Source organism: Rutidosis leptorrhynchoides, chromosome 6, assembly GCF_046630445.1.
Source record: "Rutidosis leptorrhynchoides isolate AG116_Rl617_1_P2 chromosome 6, CSIRO_AGI_Rlap_v1, whole genome shotgun sequence".
NCBI classification, from domain to species: Eukaryota; Viridiplantae; Streptophyta; class Magnoliopsida; order Asterales; family Asteraceae; genus Rutidosis; species Rutidosis leptorrhynchoides.
In genome coordinates, this window is record NC_092338.1 from 20,003,274 (window position 1) to 20,011,181 (window position 7,908).

Below are 7,908 nucleotides of genomic sequence, written 5' to 3' on the forward strand. Positions count from 1 at the left end.
AACCCTCGTCCCTTTGATGACGTTACAACACGCTGTCTTATCAACGGCCATAACGGTTATGTTCCACAAGACCAGGGATGGGAAGTAATCCTAGTAAAACCAGAATGCATGACTTGTTTCTGGACGTATGAATTACGTGTCTTTATTGCCTTTACTGAACGACTTGTGTACTAGCTAGAATTATCTTCACAACCATCTTGTATCAAATTTATTGTGTGCTATATTTCATGCTATATGTAAAATAAGCGGTATTGTAAGTTTGTAAAATATTGTGTAAAAGTTTGAACGTGAAATATTATTATAATCAGTTTTTCATATAGAATTGTAGTAGTTGAATTGTATATTAGCTACTAAGTATGAACTTAACGGGTAGGAACTACCCGAATTTAAACTTATAAAACGCTAATATGAAGAAAAAGCTTTTATAAATGAGTTCATATTATGCTACGAAATACTATTAACTACTCTTAATATTCTGTATGATTAACTTGTTCCATTTGACTATTTTGAAGGAACTGGCACCGACTACTCGACACACCGTGAATATGAATGAAGAGGAATTCCGTACTTTTCTAGCTTCAAACATAGCCGCAGTACAGGCTGCGCTACATACCAACAATAACCTTGGATCTTGCAGTACAGGATATCGTGTAGGATGCACCTACAAAGAATTCACTGCCTGCAAACCTTTGGAATTTGATGGAACCGAAGGACCGATCGGATTGAAATGGTGGACCGAGAAGGTCGAATCGGTGTTTGCCATAAGTAAGTGTACTGAAGAGGACAAAGTGAAGTACGCTACGCATACATTCACAGGTTCTGCGTTAACATGGTGGAATACCTATCTAGAGCAAGTGGGACAAGACGATGCGTACGCACTACCGTGGTCAGCATTCAAGCACTTGATGAACGAGAAGTACCGTCCTAGAACCGAGGTCAATAAGCTCAAGACAGAACTTAGAGGCTACGAACCCAAGGATTTGATATTACCACGTACGAAAGACGATTCACAGAATTGTGCCTATTGTGTCCGGGAGCATTCGAAGATGAGGAAGAGAAGATCGACGCGTTTGTGAAAGGATTACCGGAAAGAATCCAAGAAGATATAAGTTCACACGAGCCCGCCTCCATACAACAGGCATGTAGAATGGCTCATAAAGTAGTGAACTAGATTGAAGAAAGAATTAAAGAACAGACTACTGAAGAGGCCAATGTGAAGCAAGTCAAAAGAAAGTGGGAGGAAAACGGTGATAAGAATCACCAATACAACAACAACAGCAATTACAACAATAATCGCAACAATTATCCCAACAATCGCAACATCAATCGCAACTACAACAAACGGCCCAACAACAACAACAACAACAACAACAATAGCAGCAGCAACTACAACAATCATCCCAACAACAATAATAACTGCAACAACAACAACAATCAGAAGCAGCTATGCCAAAGGTGTGAAAAGTATCACTCGGGGTTCTGCACCAAATTTTGCAACAAGTGTAAAAGAAATGGTCATAGCGCGGCGAAGTGTGAGGTCTACGGACCAGGGGTTAATAGAACGAAAGGAACAAATAGTGTCGGAACGAGTAATGGCGGAGCAAGTAGTGTTGGAGCAAGTTATGCCAATGTAGTTTGTTATAAATGTGGAAAACCGGGCCACATTATTAGAAATTGCCAGAACCAGGAGAACACGAATGGACAAGGCCGCGGAAGAGTTTTCAATATTAATACAGCAGAGGCACAGGAAGACCCGGAGCTTGTTACGGGTACGTTTCTTATTGACAATAAATCTGCTTACGTTTTATTTGATTCGGGTGCGGATAGAAGCTATATGAGTAGAGATTTTTGTGCTAAATTAAGTTGTCCATTGACGCCTTTGGATAGTAAATTTTTACTCGAATTAGCAAATGGTAAATTAATTTCAGCAGATAATATATGTCGGAATCGAGAAATTAAACTGGTTAGCGAAACATTTAAGATTGATTTGATACCAGTAGAGTTAGGGAGTTTTGATGTGATAATCAGTATGGACTGGTTAAAAGAAGTGAAAGCAGAGATCGTTTGTTATAAAAATGCAATTCGCATTATACGAGAAAAAGGAAAACCCTTAATGGTGTACGGAGAAAAGGGCAACACGAAGCTACATCTTATTAGTAATTTGAAGGCGCAAAAACTAATAAGAAAAGGTTGCTATGCTGTTCTAGCACACGTCGAGAAAGTACAAACTGAAGAAAAGAGCATCAATGATGTTCCCATTGCAAAAGAATTTCCCGATGTATTTCCGAAAGAATTACCGGGATTACCCCCACATCGATCCGTTGAATTTCAAATAGATCTTGTACCAGGAGCTGCACCAATAGCTCGTGCTCCTTACAGACTCGCACCCAGCGAGATGAAAGAACTGCAAAGCCAATTACAAGAACTTTTAGAGCGTGGTTTCATTCGACCAAGCACATCACCGTGGGGAGCTCCTGTTTTGTTTGTCAAGAAGAAAGATGGTACATTCAGGTTGTGTATCGACTACCGAGAGTTGAACAAACTTACCATCAAGAACCGCTACCCAATATCGAGAATTGATGACTTATTTGATCAACTACAAGGCTCTTCTGTTTATTCAAAGATTGACTTACGTTTCGAGTATCATCAAATGCGGGTGAAAGAAGATGATATTCCAAAGACTACTTTCAGAACACGTTACGGTCATTACGAGTTTATGGTCATGCCGTTTGGTTTAACTAATGCACCAGCTGTGTTCATGGACCTTATGAACCGAGTGTGTGGACCATACCTTGACAAGTTTGTCATTGTTTTCATTGATGACATACTTATTTACTCAAAGAATGACCAAGAACACGGTGAACATTTCAGAAAGGTGTTAGAAGTATTGAGGAAGGAAGAATTGTACGCTAAGTTTTCAAAGTGTGCATTTTGGTTGGAAGAAGTTCAATTCCTCGGTCACATAGTGAACAAAGAAGGTATTAAGGTGGATCCGGCAAAGATAGAAACTGTTGAAAAGTGGGAAACCCCGAAAACTCCGAAACACATACGCCAGTTTTTAGGACTAGCTGGTTACTACAGAAGGTTCATCCAAGACTTTTCCAGAATAGAAAAACCCTTGACTGCATTAACGCATAAAGGGAAGAAATTTGAATTGAATGATGAACAAGAGAAAGCGTTTCAGTTATTGAAGAAAAAGCTAACTACGGCACCTATATTGTCATTGCCTGAAGGGAATGATGATTTTGTGATTTATTGTGACGCATCAAAGCAAGGTCTCGGTTGTGTATTAATGCAATGAACGAAGGTGATTGCTTATGCGTCTAGACAATTGAAGATTCACGAACAAAATTATACGACGCATGATTTGGAATTAGGCGCGGTTGTTTTTGCATTAAAGACTTGGAGGCACTATTTATATGGGGTCAAAAGTATTATATATACCGACCACAAAAGTCTTCAACACATATTTAATCAGAAACAACTGAATATGAGGCAGCGTAGGTGGATTGAATTATTGAATGATTACGACTTTGAGATTCGTTACCACCCGGGGAAGGCAAATGTGGTAGCCGATGCCTTGAGCAGGAAGGGCAGAGAACCCATTCGAGTAAAATCTATGAGTATAATGATTCATAATAACCTTACTACTCAAATAAAGGAGGCGCAACAAGGAGTTTTAAAAAAGGGAAATTTAAAGGATGAAATACCCAAAGGATCGGAGAAGCATCTTAATATTCGGGAAGACGGAACCCGGTATAGGGCTGAAAGGATTTGGGTACCAAAATTTGGAGATATGAGAGAAATGGTACTTAGAGAAGCTCATAAAACCAGATACTCAATACATCCTGGAACGGGGAAGATGTACAAGGATCTCAAGAAACATTTTTGGTGGCCGGGTATGAAAGCCGATGTTGCTAAATACGTAGGAGAATGTTTGACATGTTTTAAGGTCAAAGCTGAGCATCAGAAACCATCAGGTCTACTTCAACAACCTGAAATCTCGGAATGGAAATGGGAAAACATTACCATGGATTTCATCACTAAATTGCCAAGGACTGCAAGTGGTTTTGATACTATTTGGGTAATAGTTGATCGTCTCACCAAATCAGCACACTTCCTGCCAATAAGAGATGATGACAAGATGGAGAAGTTAGCATGACTGTATTTGAAGGAAGTCGTCTCTAGACATGGAATACCAATCTCTATTATCTCTGATAGGGATGACAGATTTATTTCAAGATTCTGGCAGACATTACAGCAAGCATTAGGAACTCGTCTAGACATGAGTACTGCCTGTCATCCACAAATTGATGGGCAGAACGAAAGGACGATACAAATGCTTGAAGACATGCTACGAGCATGTGTTATTGATTTCGGAAACAGTTGGGATCGACATCTACCGTTAGCAGAATTTTCCTACAACAACAGCTACAATTCAAGCATTGAGATGGCGCCGTTTGAAGCACTTTATGGTAGAAAGTGCAGGTCTCCGATTTGTTGGAGTGAAGTGGGGGATAGACAGATTACGGGTCCGGAGATTATACAAGAAACTACCAAGAAGATCATCCAAATTCAACAACGGTTGAAAACCGCCCAAAGTCGACAAAAGAGCTACGCTGACATTAAAAGAAAAGATATAGAATTTGAAATTGGAGAGATGGTCATGCTTAAATTTGTACCTTGGAAAGGCGTTGTTCGATTTGGTAAAGGAGGGAAATTAAATCCAAGGTATATTGGACCATTCAAGATTATTGATCGTGTCGGACCAGTAGCTTACCGACTTGAGTTACCTCAACAACCACTTTCCACGTCTCGAATTTGAAGAAATGTTATGCTAAAGAAGATCTCACTATTCCGTTAGATGAAATCCAAATCAACGAAAAACTTCAATTCATCGAAGAACCCGTCAAAATAATAGATCGTGAGGTTAAAAGACTTAAGCAAAACAAGATAACCAATTGTTAAGGGTCGATGGAATGCTCGTAGAGGACCCGAGTTCACCTGGGAGCGTGAAGATCAGATGAAGAAGAAATACCCGCATCTATTTCCAGAAGATTCGTCAATACCTTCAACAGCTTAAAATTTTGGGACGAAATGTATTTAACGGGTAGGTACTGTAGTGACCCGAACTTTTCCATGTTTATATATATATATTAAATGAAATTGTTATTTACATGATTAAGTGTTTCCAACATGTTAAGCAATCAAACTTGTTAAGACTTGATTAATTGAAATAGGTTTCATATAGACAATTGACCACCCAAGTTGACCGGTGATTCACGAACGTTAAAACTTGTAAAAACTATACGATGACATATATATTGTTATATATATAGTTAACAAGATTTTATTATAAGTATGTATCTCATTAGGTATTTTAACAATGAGTTATATACATAAAGATGAGACTATTAATTTAAGAAACTCGAAAACGATATAAATAACGATTATCGTTATAACAACGTCTTACTAGGTACATATGAATCATATTAAGATATTGATACACTTGGTTAATTATGTTAAATGATAAGTAAATATATTATTAAGTGTATTAACAATGAAATACATATGTAAAAATTAGACTACTAACTTAATGATTTCGAAACGAGACATATATGTAACGATTATCGTTGTAACAACATTTAACTGTATATATATCATACTAAGATATATTATATATCATAATATCATGATAATATAACAATTTAACATCTCATTTGTTATAATAAACAATGGGTTAACAACATTCAACAAGATCGTTAACCTAAAGGTTTCAAAACAACATTTACATGTAACGACTAACGATGACTTAACGACTCAGTTAAAATGTATATACATGTAGTGTTTTAATATGTATTCATACACTTTTGAAAGACTTCAAAACACTTATCAAAATACTTCTTCTACTTAACAAAAATGCTTACAATTACATCCTCGTTCAGTTTCATCAACAATTCTACTCGTATGCACCCGTATTCGTACTCGTACAATACACAGCTTTTAGATGTATGTACTATTGGTATATACACTGCAATGATCAGCTCTTAGCAGTCCATGTGAGTCACCTAACACATGTGGGAACCATCATTTGGAAACTAGCATGAAATATCTCATAAAATTACAAAAATATGAGTAATCATTCATGACTTATTTACATGAAAACAAAATTACATATCCTTTATATCTAATCCATACACCAACGACCAAAAACACCTACAAACACTTTCATTCTTCAATTTTCTTCATCTAATTGATCTCTCTCAAGTTCTATCTTCAAGTTCTAAGTGTTCTTCATAAATTCCAATAGTTCTAGTTTCATAAAATCAAGAATACTTCCAAGATTGCAAGTTTACTTCCAGGTTTTCTAAATCCATTCCAAGTAATCATCCAAGATCAAGAAACCTTTGTTACTTACAGTAGGTTATCTTTCTAATACAAGGTAATAATCATATTCAAACTTTAATTCAATTTCTATAACTATAACAATCTTATTTCGAGTGGGAATCTTACTTGAAATTGTTTTCGTGTCATGATTCTGCTTCAAGAACTTCGAGCCATCCAAGGATCCGTTGAAGCTAGATCCATTTTTATCTTTTCCAGTAGGTTTATCCAAGGAACTTAAGGTAGTAATGATGTTCCTAACATCATTCGATTCATACATATAAAGCTATCTTATTCGAAGGTTTAAACTTGTAATCACTAGAACATAGTTTAGTTAATTCTAAACTTGTTCGCAAACAAAAGTTAATCCTTCTAACTTGACTTTTAAAATCAACTAAACACATGTTCTATATCTATATGATATGCTAAATTAATGATTTAAAACCTGGAAACACGAAAAACACCGTAAAACCGGATTTACGCCGTCGTAGTAACACCGCGGGCTGTTTTGGGTTAGTTAATTAAAAACTATGATAAACTTTGATTTAAAAGTTGTTATTCTGAGAAAATGATTTTTATTATGAACATGAAACTATATCCAAAAATTATGGTTAAACTCAAAGTGGAAGTATGTTTTCTAAAATGGTCATCTAGACGTCGTTCTTTCGACTGAAATGACTACCTTTACAAAAACGACTTGTAACTTATTTTTCCGACTATAAACCTATACTTTTTCTGTTTAGATTCATAAAATAGAGTTCAATATGAAACCATAGCAATTTGATTCACTCAAAACGGATTTAAAATGAAGAAGTTATGGGTAAAACAAGATTGGATAATTTTTCTCATTTTAGCTACGTGAAAATTGGTAACAAATCTATTCCAACCATAACTTAATCAACTTGTATTGTATATTATGTAATCTTGAGATACCATAGACACGTATACAATGTTTTGACCTATCATGTCGACACATCTATATATATTTCGGAACAACCATAGACACTCTATATGTGAATGTTGGAGTTAGCTATACAGGGTTGAGGTTGATTCCAAAATATATATAGTTTGAGTTGTGATCAATACTGAGATACGTATACACTGGGTCGTGGATTGATTCAAGATAATATTTATCGATTTATTTCTGTATATCTAACTGTCGACAACTAGTTGTAGGTTACTAACGAGGAGAGCTGACTTAATAAACTTAAAACATCAAAATATATTAAAAGTGTTGTAAATATATTTTGAACATACTTTGATATATATGTATATATTGTTATAGGTTCGTGAATCAACCAGTGGCCAAGTCTTACTTCCCGACGAAGTAAAAATCTGTGAAAGTGAGTTATAGTCCCACTTTTAAAAACTAATATTTTTGGGATGAGAATACATGCAGGTTTTATAAATGATTTACAAAATAGACACAAGTACGTGAAACTACATTCTATGGTTGAATTATCGAAATCGAATTTGCCCCTTTTTATTAAGTCTGGTAATCTAAGAATTAGGGAACAGACACCC